The sequence below is a fragment of the Haemaphysalis longicornis genome, unplaced genomic scaffold (genome assembly GCF_048455015.1).
Source record: "Haemaphysalis longicornis isolate Haplotype H1 unplaced genomic scaffold, Haemaphysalis longicornis Haplotype H1 scaffold_3, whole genome shotgun sequence".
NCBI classification, from domain to species: Eukaryota; Metazoa; Arthropoda; class Arachnida; order Ixodida; family Ixodidae; genus Haemaphysalis; species Haemaphysalis longicornis.
This window is the reverse complement of record NW_027526335.1, coordinates 104,526,148-104,541,729: the sequence shown is the minus strand read 5'-3', so window position 1 is coordinate 104,541,729 and position 15,582 is coordinate 104,526,148. Positions and strand designations below refer to the sequence as shown.

At 44.9% G+C, this 15,582-nt stretch overlaps 2 non-coding genes across 2 annotated transcripts; both read right to left on the bottom strand.

The window, feature by feature from the left end:
* Window positions 1-6,134: 6,134 nt before the first annotated feature.
* Window positions 6,135-6,205, bottom strand: Trnag-gcc (transfer RNA glycine (anticodon GCC)). Its single transcript has one exon. It is a non-coding gene; the product is annotated as a tRNA-Gly (tRNA).
* A 7,050-nt stretch (window positions 6,206-13,255) lies between these two features.
* Trnag-gcc (transfer RNA glycine (anticodon GCC)) lies at window positions 13,256-13,326 on the bottom strand. The gene has a single exon. It is a non-coding gene; the product is annotated as a tRNA-Gly (tRNA).
* Window positions 13,327-15,582: the final 2,256 nt, after the last annotated feature.

Sequence of the window (15,582 nt, the reverse complement as noted above, 5' to 3'; positions counted from 1 at the left end):
TAAACAATCCAAGAACTAAACTAGAGGTAGCCACGCCATCTAGTAAACAATCCAAGAACTAAACTAGAGGTGGCTACATACATACGTCGAGGATGGACAGACCCACGTCCTAAGAAGCTTCGCCCCTAAAAAGAGCGACCTGCGTCGGCCTGGAATCGAACCCGGTTCACCCGCGTGGCAGGCGAGCATTACCACTGAACCACCGACGCCGTCAAACTGCGGCTTACGCAGGAGCCTATTTCGGAATATATGTTCTATCTAGGCCACTGCACGGAATTATATGCCCTCCGTGCGCTCTGCAGAACAGACAAGTTTTAGCGCAAAAGATCCTTGATGTCGGGCACTCATTGAGTGACACATGATCCGTGCATACTGGACCTTATTTTGCTGCGATATCGTGAAGCAAAGTTTTCATCCTCCACCACACGCACGCCCACTGGAGTCTTGCTCTTTCTTTCCCCACTGAAGCCGCCCGCACCGTGCGTTTCAAGTTCGCCTTAATGTGTTTCACGCGAGGCTTTGCGGTACTAGCGATGCCGCCTGTTGCTACATTGCGTAACTACTCCTTGTAGACGTTGCTCCAGACCGTTTTCTTTTCCCTCTGCATTTTTTACGTTGCAATGTTCTAATCCAGGCTTCGTAAAGCGTAATGCTCCAGATGCTGCACGCAGGACGGCCTTAAGAAATTCTTGAATAACGGCTCATTCCCAGGGTTGACTGCTCAACAATTAGGTTTGTTCATCTGTTTGTGCTTCTCTTTTATATGACTGGTGGCCGAAGGGTCGGATCAGTAACGTGGTCGGCATGCCAGAGCGATGTTACCACAAATCGTCGTACTTCAGTTATAATATCAGCACTAAATAATATTTTGTGCGAGCTAAGAGTAGAAAGAGTGGGAAAAAAGATACGATGACCTTTGTTTGGCCTGTTGAGGAAGCACGTTGTCTTGGTGAGCGTTCCGTATTCGCTCATTAAGCGCTGACTTAACGAGCACTTGTAGACGATGGCAGTTCTGATATGGTTATATTTAGCCCTGGAATTGCACCGCGAACACATATTCATGCAAGTATAGTGAAATTATTGCTTGTGCTTTGTTGATCACGTTTTCCAGCAAGCGGTAAAAAGTTTGTGTCGGCACCAAGAATGAGAGACTGTGCGGTTTGTACTTGCCTCTATTGGTGATGTCACCTTCCTTACCTGTTTTTGTTTTGTTATGTTCAGGTTGTGCCTCCAGGAAGTAGATAAAGTTGTCGCATCGGTTTTTCCAATGTTGTTTAGCTCATTCAAAATGCCTTGTTCGGAAGTGCGGTCAAAGCTGCGTTTAGACGGAGGAGACGGCAGTGGCTTCATATCTGGAAGATTGTGCACTTTGAGAATACTATGCTAGGTACCGCATAGCTTGCTGCAGCACATTCTTATGTCTGTAAAGCTTTGTTCACTGGTTGCTTAATAATTACAAATAATTTGCGCAAGAGACGGTACAATTGAAAGCGAGACACAGCGCTGTGGGGCGTGTTCCTTCTGCTGTTTGTCCGGTCGTTTGTGCCGATCATTCGTAATTATGTAATACCAACTACACACCTAGATTTCGCTTGTGAATCATAGCAATGGGTGGCACGCATGTAAGACAACCGTGCATGTTTTTCTTTTACTAGACAGTAAAGTTACTTGTGTGCCTGTTCCGTGTTTGCCGTATGCGTGCCTCGCTTTTCTGCGCTGCTGTAGGGTTGCGCAAAAGAGCCGACTTATAAAACACGTTATGCGGAGAAGCCAGAATGATGAGCAAGTAAGCGGCCCTTATGGAAATCGTACTGACAAAATGATGGGGAAAGAGTCGCCTGCAGGAAAGAAACAGAAACGATTCGGTACATTTTGTTAGAATTCGTGACATCTGTCTAAATCCTCATGAGCGAAATATTCTCCCACCTGAAGCGCTATGAGCTAAAGGTATTGCAGAGAAGGTAAACTATAAGGTGTTGGAGGCGGCTAAAAGAGAATTGGAATGCTGGTGGAGGAAAAACGGAAAGGGCAAATAGTGCAGGACAGATGCCACTTTCTACCGACAAAATCTCATTTGAGTTTGTCGGTAGTAATAGCAGCACAAAAATTAAGAGTTGCACGAAATATCTGGGGAGATGACACGTGTCAGCACCACGTTGAAAAGGCAATGTGAGTAACAATAGATAAACAGCAAAGGAAAAAAATTGGCCCAGCTTGCACTAGCTGTGCAAGGCTGGAGAAACAATAAAGCTGGGGGTAATCATAGCTTCTCCCCACACAGATAGCGGATCCCAGGAGAGACGGAGCACCCAGACCCCAGCAGTGCAAAACCGTTTTGGACGGCACTGTAAAGCGAAGACTACGAAAGCATTCCGTAGTAATCGTTATTATCCCTTTCGTCGTCGTCTCCCTTTTCTCTCTTGAGGGGTCAAGTCCTCTTGTAACAGGTCCTCACCGCGGTAGACCCGCACTCCTTTATAATAAAGTTTTCTACTACTACTACTACTTCGTCAGCTGGTACAGTGGCTGTCTCCACGTGTGGATTATGATGGCTTGACAGATTAGTCGTCATCGCCTCTGGCGTGGCGGACCCGTGGTGCGCGGGTCGCTACACGACGACGACGACGACGAACACGGGCGCTTCTCATATTACGTAAGCCCACACACAAGCCTGGACGACGCCGCGGAATTGTCGTGAGGCAAGCGCTCGGTATTTTTTTAGCTAAAGCCACTGCGCCAAGGTAGAGCCACTAGATCAGGTTCCAGGATATCGGCACTCTTTTCTCGAGCGGCCATTGGTCGAACCGCGACACGTGCCACTTCTTTACCCGGGAACACCCATGGGTGGTGGTATTTTGGCATGGAGCGCTCGCGGCCCGCTTGTCACCGCGTGCGCGCATTCTTCGAACAATCGTGATTTTCGGAGCGCAGTGTGTCTGTATGGCACGCTGCGAGCGAGTTTTTAAGCCCCGTGCCCCATACAGAGTAGCGATGCCAGGCTGCTCGGTAATGGGGTGATTCAACCAGCCGGAAGGTGTAGAGAGGGAGATCGAATAAACGTTTTTAAAATCGAGAGATGGGCTTATACTGAAGCTTCATGGAGGCGTGCTTTGTCCAAGATGACTTGAGCGCGGGCGGCATCGACAGCCCTTTGCGCCAGACGAAGCTGGGCGTTAAGGCCGGTGCTCTCCAAGGCGCTATCCCAGATTTAGGCAGCAGAAACTTGCAGGTTGCTGGGAATTAGTGGTGATTGGTCACACGTACCGACCATATGCCGAATCGTGCAGGGTTCTCCGCGAAATCGACAGAGAGGGGAGGTCTGGTGGTTCAAAAGGTGCAGCCAGATAGAATGCGGGAATGTAGTTGTCTGGAGAGCGCGTAAATGACGTTCGTGGTCTCGGGGTAGAGAATAAACGCCTGCTTCGCTCCCCGCTAGGAAAGAATGAAAGTGGGATCGGGTAACCTAAAGGCAATAGTAAAGCGTAGCTTATTTAGTGGCTGTAACCTCGAGTAACTAAATAAGCTACGCTGGCGTAACCGAGCCTGACCCTGTCCCACTGGCGCGCTGTCTCGAAGTCCCCGAAAAGTAAACACAGCTGTCGTTGTTGCCAAGCGGTGCCCGGACCTATTCCGTCCGTCAAAGTCAGCCGCCATTGGACACATAAACCTCTTCCCCCTGGCCATAGACACAAAATAGCTGCCGGCTGTCGGATCTACGCGAAAGTAGTGTACTGCGTTTCGAGCCCGGAGGGCCGGGCAATCGCCGCGGGACACGCGCTCACGTGAGCTCGAGGTTTTCTGTGCCCGCCTGGCGGATTTGTGTCACCCTAATCAGATCTGCTGTTAAAATAAATTGTGAGGGAAATCGTCGATGCTCCGGTAGTCGATTGACGTAGGGATTATTCATACTGAGGGCGCCCACGCAGAAATGCTGACCACAGGTTTGAGCAAGCTCTGCTCCGCGCATATTGTCTTCACTGGTGCTTCTTCTTCGGACACCAATGCAGAACGTACCCGCATGGTCGGGTAGCGATTCGATGGGTTTTACCGCCTGTTTCATGGCGTGGGCTGATATTCCTCGTTACAGAAATAAATAAATAAATAAATAAATAAATAAATAAATAAATAAATAAATAAACAAACAAATAAATAAATAAATAAATAAATAAATAAATAAATAAATAAATAAATAAATAAATAAATAAATAAATAAATAAATAAATAAATAAATAAACAAACAAACAAATAAATAAATAAATAAATAAATAAAAAAATAAATAAATAAATACAACCAAGGTTTGCAACAACTGAAGATTTCGCGCGAAGCTCATTCCACTGGATATTCGTTTGAAATTTGGAGGGCCTTCCTGCCGTGACGTGTATGGGCTCATGAAGACAGGACGGCTCAAACATTTACGAATAAATTTAGAAAGAAAGGAATAATTATATTTTTATCTATCCCTACGGATCTCTCAGGCACACCGCCCGGAATTAAACGGTATTTTGCGGGGAAATGTTACTACCACAAATGGTTAAACGCTTACTTCAGAATTTTTCCCTAGTCTATCTCAAAGGAGCAGAAACATACTTGGTTGAAAAGTTCTTCCGTGGCCTTTGTACCGGGCTTGCTCTGGCGTAACCAAGAGATGGAAGACAAACATGGCCGACGCAGCAAAAGATGTAACTACAAACTGAGCTGAACAAAAAAAAAACATGGTAGACGAGAACGCATACCCTACATCACCGCAGCTTCATGACTTCGGCTGAATCAAGGTTGATTGGAGAACTATATTTAGCTTTCGATTTAGGAACAAGTTTTATAAACGTGTATGGATGCCTACGCGAGTAATTGGAGCGTGCTAACCACAGAAGTAGCAATCAGGCCTGCCAAATGTCCTCTTTGCCTTGTGATAAGAAAGAGGGCATGTGCCGACTTGACGTGAATAGTGCCATCGTAAGCCAGACGCTGAAACCTGCAATTAGAGCCAAATTCAAATAGAGCCCGAATAGTGAGAACGTTAGGCCTGACGGTACGCCTATATACGTTGCGCTTTGAAGTTGTTAGTCGGCGCTTTTGTCGTCTTCTCTTCCCTTTGTCCCGTGCATCGCGCTGTTTCGTTAAATTATGTACCAACTTGCCCAGCTACAAACCCTGTTGAACAATAACTTCGTCAACCGGTATTTCATCGTGACGCACACTGAATTGGATGTAGCCTGGTACGTCGTAAGGCTCAGCCTTACAGCGGCGTGACGTCATGCAACAAGAGCGGTTGGCCAAGGTACTAATTCATAGTAACACAAAGAGAGAAAGGATTGGCGGAACTTTTCGAGGCACCTGAGATTGTGTGCGGCCGGACGTAAGTAATGGCATTGTACGGCGTACACGCCGATTGCACTGCGCTGCTCCAACACTTGGCGCGCAAGCAGTGCGAAATCGGCGGACACATTCGGAAATTGGAAGCCTATGCTTTCGCATTCACTACATCATAAAGTGGTTAGGTGGACTCACAACTTTAATGCGTAAGCATTCTTATCTGAGTACCCTAGCTGCCGACAATTTTATGCCTCGTATATCCACAAAAACTGCGTAATTGGCAAAATTGCGACATTTATTCGTTATAAATCAATGCGGATCATTGAAAAAAAAACTAAACATAAAACAACTCATAGTAACCGTGAACTAACAAAATCATAAACGTCTATCTAATCCACCACCCACACGCGATTTAAACGCAACCTTCAGAGGCAACAGTTCTACTTCGTCAAACTAGCAAGTCTATTGAAGAACGTTTGAATTTTTGATAAGGAATCTATTGTCTCTGTGCAAAGTTAGAGCAACCGAACGAAATGGAAGAAATTTTGACGGGTGCCCAATTAAGAAGACGTTGGGGTAATGCAGCCTGTGCGACAGTGCTGCGTCTGGTTTTTACGGTGGTTTTTTGAACGAGCTTGACGACCGATCTCGCACTTTGATGAGAACGCTTCATTTTGTCATTAGAGTAACTCGCTATCCGAAGAGCGGCCAATATACATGTTCGCAGAAACAAAAGCACGCGCAGGCTGTAAAAGCAGATCTTAAACAATGTGACAGCTAAATATTTATAACATCGAAAAAGAAAATGCCGAAAAAAAACTGCGTCGGCCGGGAATCGAACCCGGGCCACCCGCGTGGCAGGCGAGTATTCTACCACTGAACCACCGACGCTTTTTTTTTTTTCTTTATTACCGGTTTCAGACATCACAAAAACGTGCTACAGATAACAAACGCTAGCTTTGCCTAAGCCAGCGTGTTATGTCTAAAAACGGGGCATAGACAACACTTTCTCTACTTCCTGCAGCCACTCGGGTGTACAAGGTTGACCCTTCCACATTTCTACAATGCGATGAACGCTTTCACAGAAATACTGCCTCGCGGGCCGTCCATCAACGTCCGAGTAACGAGCTGCCAATCGAGACCTCCATATTCCGTGGAGGACCAGCAACATCAATAGGTCGTAAGGCACTCCATTATCGTTCTCAACTGCCAGAAACCGTATACCATGAGGATCCAAGGGAAGTTCCTTTTTCAAAGTTCTCTGAAGTACATCCCACAGAAACACCGCATCCCAACAGTCCAAAAATACATGTTCAACAGTTTCCGGCTTCTTGCATAGCCAGCAGTCTGCTCCCCAGGGCACGAACAAACCCTTGTCAAGCATCCACGTTTTAACCGCGACGCCGACGGATAGAAGTTGCCTACGACTGGACACAACGGATTCCAAAACGGCCGTAATATGTAGGTCAGCCTCTTTTTGTAACGGCCGTTGAGTTGCGCTTCCCCTAGAGCACGTGTCGAAGGCGATAAAGCAAAGTAAAACACGGTGTACATTTTTCTTGAATGGTTTATCAGTGCCTAATCATTATTAGTTTAGAAAAACATGCTTTCTTCCATTCCGTCGAGGTGCAGAACCAGCCAGGCTATTTAAGAGAGCAAACGACAGAGAGGGAACATCTAATTTCGGGCACAGTTACGAATTCATTCAGTGTGAACTAACAAATTAAGGCAGGTAAATGAAACTACGCATAGTGATACAGTGCTCTTAGCGTACAATTGTCACGTAATTGTTTGGAAAGTTTTGATGAAGCACGAGCTGCAGCCATTTTCTGTAACCATACTCCTCCCGTGGATTCCTATTTGTTTACAGTTGACGGGAATTCTATAACATCTCCACGTTCAGTGCGAACTTATTCCGACTACTAAATGAAACTCCAAGTAATAATAGAGTCATGTTATCGGCCAATGGCAGTATCATGGTTTTTTTTTTAAACTTCTTTCACAAGAATCACAGCCCTTTTCTGCTCAGTATTTATTCGCAATAAAGTTGGCTCTCCTCAAGGTGTTTTGCCCGATCGCAGTAAAATGCATGATATCCTAGACATATAAAACTGCTTTAAAAATACTGCAGCTAAAATTCGGTCTTCCGAACTTAAATTTGGGGAGCGAACTAGTTGTTCTTCTTGATCCTATGAGGCTTCGGGATTTCGCGCGTAACTTGTGGGGTAGTGTAAAAAAAAAAAAAAAAAACAACTTGCCAGCTTCCAAAGTCCACGCAGCATGCGATTGTACTTTACAGATCGTTGGAATTGTGTCGTCTCCTTCAGTCACGTCTGCATGCATTTCTTTCAGAAAGTATTTTGGTACTAATAAATGTATCACCTCCGCGTTTTTAGCTGTTCATTTGTAAAGTTTTTGAGCCAAAAAAGTTGTCACCTGATACAAAAAGTGTTAAAATTAGAGTTGTGCAGTTTAAATTGATCAGAGTTGTACTTCTTGCTCTAACTTAGTTGTACCTCCCTAGAACCCTTTCTCCCTTTGTAAAGTCCCGTTTTTCGGACTTGGTGGCTGTGGTCACTCTGCCAAAAACCCACAATAAAATTTTATAATCACTGCACTCCGTATAGCCAACCGTAAAGAACAATCGTGCTAACATATCTATGAGGAGCCTCTTTTCAAATCGAGGGAAATCCACGTCAACAGAATTGCAGAAACACGCAAAAATTTGGGACCTGGCATAAAAGCAAAGTTGCAAAGCTATTACAGTCAAACCCGTTTATAGCGAACTGCACTATGCACTTCGATTAGTTCGATATATCCAATAGTTCGATATAGCCGAACCCGCCTATAACGAGCTGATTGTTGTGAGTTCGCAATCCGCGGGAGCCCTCCCCACTCCCCAGCTCGACCATCCCCGCATGCAGAAACGAACACAGTAAAGTAGCCATTACCACACCCAAAGCAATCCATCTATTGCAATTAATAAAGCTACTTTCTGCCCCAATTGCCTACTTTGTAAAAAAAAGCGGTGATTTTTGTTTTCACTCTTTCGTTTCGGCGGCTTCAACTAGCATAGCATTCTCTACACGAAACATTGTTTGCACCAGTTCGAGTCCGCGTCCTCCAAAATCGAAGAAGCATTGGCGGAGCACATCGACATCGACTGCCGAAAGCGCTTCATTATAAGCGTCTGACGGCTCTCACTCGCGACATCATCGGGAACATTGGCGAGCTCTTCCCACAATTCAATGCTGCTGTCTTCGTCCGGACTCACTGACTGGGCGGGTTCCGTCGTGAGTCCCGCGCGTCGGAAACAGTTACGGAAATTGTCGGGGGTCACGTCGCTCCGTGCGACGCGCAATGTCTCAGTCGCGGCTCTTGCTCCGTGGTCGCGGCCAATCCACATCTCAATCGCCGCTTCGAGACCATGCATTTCGGCGGCCATTCTAGGCGCACAGAGTTCGATATATCCGGTATGAACTTCGTTATAAGGAATATGTTTCCCATGTATTTCCGTAACTGAAATATTTTTGTTCGATATATAGCATAATTCGCTCTACCCGGGTTTGTTATAGCCGGGTTTGACTGTATATTATATATTCCACATGTAAACTAGGGGAAGTGAGCTTTGACAGCGTTGCATTGAGGCCCGTTAACAAAATTTTCGCCTGTATCTGAAATTTCGTTCCAGTGGATTTGACTCCTTTCAAAAAAAGCTTCTGATATATCCATGTGCCAATTCGCGTTCAATCAGAGGCACTAACTTTCATAACAGGTGCCGAAAGCAATAGTTTACTCATGACGCGATGCAGGGAATCAAAGAGAACCTTTTCAAGAAGTTGTTTTAACAAAGCCCTTGATTATGTTGTTCTCACAAAAACATATTGCAAACTTCTACAATTAAAAGTCATGACACTGCTCGCAGTAGACATTTATATCATTTGTCACGTGAAAGAGGATGCTTGTAGCCGTTTTTAGGCGTTTCGAGATATCTTAAAGACCTCTTGTGCTTCGTAAGACGAGGTTTTTAAACTAAATGAGTTGTGTACCCCTGTGTGCAGAAACGTTTAATTAAGCATTGTGATGTAACCTACGGGAATCTGCCAGGATGGTGAATCAAACTCCTCAGGAGCTTGGACAGCGCTGTGTGTGCACGTGTTTCGTTCATCGTGTTCGTCTTGAGTGGTTTTTTTCTTGCTTACGCAACATCGTGCCCAAGAATCGAACTTAGATAAGCTGGTCGTCGGTGTCTCGACCTCTCTGCAGGGCCTCCCATTTTCCTGTCGCAGGTGGTGGCTGCAGAGGAATCCTGAGGGTTGGTTCTTGCTTTGGAGTACTATGTGGTAAAGAGGTTACCAACGTCCCGGCGGTATTTCCACTTTAAGTATGTGCTATGTTTAACGCATGTAGCAATGTGCCGCGGAGGTATACGTGGCCGTTTGGAGTCTTCTGCAAACGATCGCTTTCTTTGCTGTAGTAGCATTTTCGTTACTCATTGTAATTACCTCGATTATCTGCTTATTTTTGTGCTGTAATCCTGGAGGAATGCGCAGTTTACATCTGTTCGAGCTGTGGCATGAGCTGCTGGGTTCGCTTGCAGGATAGTACGCCACGGCGCAGTGTGTAGACGTCTTGAAGGGTTCGGTTTTGCAGTAGCTACACGGCCGTGTGACTGATTCTACCGTTCTAAAATCTCCTGAAGGCCCCTTGGGATCTTGTTGCAATAGTGAACGCCCAATTACACGTGGCAGTCGGCATGACAATCACCGTTCCTTCAACTCCGGTTGCCTCTCGTGCTTGTAGTGTTGTGCCGTTACCTGCCACCTTCGTCGCTATCAAACTTACTACGTACTAATCCTTTTCCTTGCACTTTACGGAATCCGGGTATCTGGGGCTTTGCTCTTGTTTCTTCGCGTTAGCATTTTGTGTACAGCCTTAATTATTGTCAACAGGCGCTCCTTGTCGGGCTTTGGATGAAAGTTCCTGGGTACGCTTGAGTAATACGTCTTTTTTTCTTATTTAGGATAGTATGTGTCTCGAAATTCGAGAAGGATCTTTAGTAGAGAAGGAAACCGAGTTTTTTTCTACCACCATGTCAAAACCGGAGCGCTTCTCAGTGCGGGAGGATGGCGGAAAATTTCCACGCCGACTAGAATTCGTACCACCGTATGTGCCTCCACACAGCGCTCCAAAGTTGTACGTTTTAATGCGTAGCATTCTTTGCCGAGTACCCCCCCCCCCCCCCCCCCAGCCAGGATCGTGCCACGCCCTGCATTCACACAAAACTGCAGATATCGCGGAAGTTCTACCTGTAATCCCTACAATGGCGTAAATGTAGATAACTGGTCGCACGAAATTATGAAAAAAAAAACATATCACAAAAGTGCGGAAACTGGCGAAACATGTAACCCCCTGCATTTCCAAAATAATGCAGAGTTCGCAAAAGTTCCACCGGTAATCGTTATAATAGCGTGAATGGAGATAGTTGGTCGAACGAAATTTGGAAAAGCTAAAAAATAAGAAAAATATTTAAAAAATACAGCAAATGGCGAACGGTGTAAAGCCCTTAATTTCCACAAGAATGCATATTTCGCGAATGTTCCAAGTGTATTCCTTATAATGACGTCAATGGAGATAAGTGGCGGGAGGAAATTTTGAAAAACTAAAATAAAATAAGAGAAATAAAAAATACGGAAAATGGCGAAAAGTGTAACGCCCTGCATTCTCACAATAATACAAATTTCGCGAAAGTTCCTAATGTAATCTTTATTATAAATTAAACGAAGATAGTAGGTCGGACGAAATTTTGAAAAACTAAATATAAGAAAAATATTTTAAAAATACGGAAAATTTCAAAACGTATAACGCATTGCATTTCCAGAATAATGCAGATTTCTAAAAAGTTCCACCTGTAATCGTTGTATTAGCGTAAATGAAGATAATTGTGAAACGAAATTTCGAAAAACTAAAAAAATAAGATAAATATAAAATAAATAATGGAAACTGGCGAACCGTGTAACGCCGTGCGTCCCCACAATAATGCAGATTTCGCAAAAGTTGTAATGTAATCGTTTAATAAATTAAATGGAGATTTTTCAACTAAAAAAATAAGAGAAATATTTAAAAATACGGAAATTAAGTATACGTATAACGTCGTGCATTTCCACAATAATGCAGATTTGGGGAAAGTCCCACCAGTAGTCATTATAATAACGTAAATGGTGGTTTCGATATTTCCAAAAAAATTAATAAATAAAATATAAAAAAAATACGGAATAGGGCAAATCATATAACGATCTTAATTGCCACAATAACGCAGATTTTGCGGAAGTTCCTCCTATAATCGTTACATTAGCGTAAATGAGATAATTGGTAGAAAGAAATTTTAACCCACTTAATATTAAGACAAATTTTAAAAAATACGGAAAATGGCGAACCACGGAGCGCCCTGTATCTCCACAATAATGCAGATTTCTCGAAACTTCCACTTCTACTTGTTATTTTAGTGTAAATAGAGACAGTTGGTCAGGGAGGATTTAGAAAAAAAATCTGTATGGAAAACTCTCAGACTCAAGCAAGCGGCATAAGAATCCCACGTATCAGCAGATAATGTTCTGAATTTCTCCAGATTTTTTTCGACTTGTTGGGGCCACTAACCACTATGACGACCACTGCGGAACACCGGAAATTGTAAAACATTGGTTGCTGGAGTGCCTCGCTTATAAACAAATGAGGTGCCCTCTAATGCTCAGACTCAAGAGCCTCAGCCGACGACCAGTGACAAAATAGTCAGTGAGTTGTCTGACTATTTTCGAAGAGTACACTAGGCCTCACTGCGATGATTGTTATGATCGTCTGACTGTCTCCTCCAACTTTTGGCACATAATCAAAGCTCATGACTTCTCCCTATTTTTTACTCGTCTGTGTTCTGCCCTGTTACCTACAAGGCCTCTTCTCATAAGATTGTATCCCCCGATAACTGCGCAGTATCTCTGTGGTCATCAGTTCAAGAGCCTATAAAGAAAATATTTGGGAACTTATCCACGTATATTTCGGCAAATGTTCTTACCTGAAAACATTCCGACATGATCGTCCACTTCGTAGACCCGGGCAGCGAATTCGAGATGGTGAGGTAATTCAAGGTTCTTTACGGCACGCATAAGGAATCTCACAAGGAAATCAATTCCCCGTCATGTCCGAATGACGACGCATCGGTTCCTTTTTGTAGGCAAATGTAACTAAAATAATAAACTGAAATGATATAAAAAAATAAAAATAATAAAAGTACACATAGGTGGCGCTGGCTAACGCCCGAAACCAGACAGGAGTCCACGTAAAGATTTATCAGCTGCAAAAAGAGAATGCAGGAAATTTTTAAAGAATTCTTGATTAACCTTCGGGGGGTATGCTCAAAACAGGAAATTTTGGAACGTAGAAATGCGAATTTTTGTCCCCAGTGCGGACCATCACTGCCTAAACCTAATGATTTTGCCTCGTACTATTCCACTACGCCCACGAAAGAAAATATAAAAATACTCGCTTTCCTAAAAGCGCAGGAACAGAGCAAGACACCTCCATTGCATCCATTATGGGAGGAGCGGGGTGGAGGGGAAGAGAGCCGACGCAGTTGCGTGGCATTTGCGGCCAACGGCTATAGTCCTTCGACAACAATACAGCAAAGTAAGAAGGCACGTGGCTCAATTTTTATTTTTGCAGAAGTCCTCCCTAATTACATGGTGGAAGTGTGAGCGACAACTGCAAGACCTTCATATACTATACCTGCACTGACTGCATTGAGATATGCCGGAAAGCTGTAACGAGCAATAGCGAAAAGCTTGTCCGTTTAATGAAGTCAAAACAGTATTTCAAGAACTGCATGTGACGGGTGAATTTAGACGATCGCAAGATTAACATGGGTAAACTAACAGAAGCAAAAAACAATGCGTCGGCCGGGAATCGAACCCGGGCCACCCGCGTGGCAGGCGAGTATTCTACCACTGAACCACCGACGCCGACGTAACAGCGGCAAGGCAGGCGCCTATACATAGCCTGTCCCTAAGCAACGTCTCTAGGTAAGTAGGCCAGGACCGTTTCAATGTCCTTAAGCGGAAGATATTCAGTCGGCGCTCTGGACAGAAGAAACGTATGTTCGCGTGCGTTTAAACGACGGTACAGTTTACTCTCTGGCTAACACCAGTTGAAGAATATTCTTGAACAAGTTTTACAGCAAAACTTAGGACAGCAGCGTTAGTTTTCTTGGCCGATACGAACACATGTTAGCTAAGAAACATTTCGAAAAACACCGGTTTTTCTGGATGGTTGATGGTTGTAGTTCGTGTTTAACTTTTACATAGGCATTATTTAGAGGAAAGTCTTCCAACAGTTACTTGAGAAGAATAGAAAAATTATCTTTCTCGTGCCACGCATATCGTAGCGAAACAAAGGTACCGACTGTTTTGCTGGGCCAACGACTAAATGTCGTGCGAAAGCGGCACAAATTTGTGCTGATAAAGTGCGGACGAATGCCCCGCAGCAGGTGAGTATATAACACTCCGGTAGGCTTCAGGGTACATGTGGAGGATACGCAGTGCGAGCATATAATTCTGGCATTCTACACTCCTAGCACTTGTACTCAAACGAATTAATTAGTAGCTTGATCGATTCATTCATAGCCCTGCCCAACACAACTCTGCTGGTATGGGCAAATCTGTGGGTGTATATCACTATAGACTAGCTGCAGCAGTTGTCGGGTAAGCGCCGGCTTGGGCCTAGTAACGCTTTGTTTCCATGTATACCACTTCAACCAGCACCCACAGCTGGAAGTGGAATGAGTACTTATCACAACGGATATCGGCCAACGATTTATGTTAGGCCTCACAGGGTTACGTTAGGCCTTACGTCTAAAGATAAAGCATGACGTTGAATAACTCTCAAGTTAGGCCTTACGACGCGCCCAACAACGCCGCGCTCATTTTACGTCGAGCTGCCGGAAGAAGCCGACGAGGTTAGACCTCGAAGCACGGCGTTAGGCCTAACGTCCAGCCATCCCATTTCCGCGTCGCCCCTTCCTTCTTTGAGTACCAACTATCCGGACGCGAGTTGTGAACTTGAAAATACGGGAAGCTTTGCAAATGGGGCTTCAGGGATGAGGATTCACAAAACAGGCTTTGCGAATTTCGCGCGAGACTGGTCCAGGTAGGCGAATGGAAAAAGGATGAGAAGAGTTCCCAAAATCTGCCCCTGTATGAAGTTACGGCGAAACGGTACGGCGCCGCCTCCGCGACTGCGCTATGCGCGCCCCCACTTCAGAAACGACCACGTATACGTACCCCGAACGCAAGGAACTCAGTTGCAGTAAGGTGTACCGCGCGGAAGCATTTAAGCCGTGCTTCCCCACAAATTCTTTGAAGAAAGTAGTTTATCCAACCTTGTGTGCAACTTTATTTCTTCGCAACGGTACGAAAAGTTGATAATTTTCACCGCGCAATTTTACCTGAAAAATTTGCATAATAGAAAAAGACTACCGTGCCATTCGTAAGAACTCCTGGACTTTCAGCGTATTCTTTACAACAAATTTTTGTTCACATTCAGCCGGCATTTTTAACGATCTGTTAGTAGACAAACTGGACAATGCGATAGTTGGCAACCAAGTGCATTTATAACAACATGTGCTTCCCCCATTCTGCTTACAATTTGTAACGCTCACTTTGTAGCAATTAATGTTTCCAAATTTTGCTATTTTGTGGTCGTAGAATTCGTAATATATTTGACGTTCTAATTTGGTTCTTAAATACCCTACAAATTAGCATTAATAACACTATCCTTTCCATGCCCGACTTTGCTGCACCTTGAAGGCATAGCTCGGCAAAACTGGATGCCACTCACTCACACTCACTCAAAAAAATGTATTTATACTAAAGCACTCACTCGCACTCACCCTCGCCACCACTCGCTCTCACTCACACTCACGCTCACCCCTCCGCTCTCACTACTCGCATTCACTCGCGCTCACGCTCTCTACTCGTGCCCAGCACTCGCACTCGCACTCACTCGTGCTCACGTTCACAACTCCTTGTCCCCACTTGCACTCACTCGCACTCACGCTCGCCACTCCGCTCTCACTACTCGCACTCACTCGCGCTCACGCTCACCACTCCGTCCTCACCACTCGCACTCACTCGCACTCACGCTCACCGCTAGTCGTCACCACTCGCACTCCCGCGCGCTCACGCTCACCACTCGCGGTGAGCCCCACTCACCACTCACGA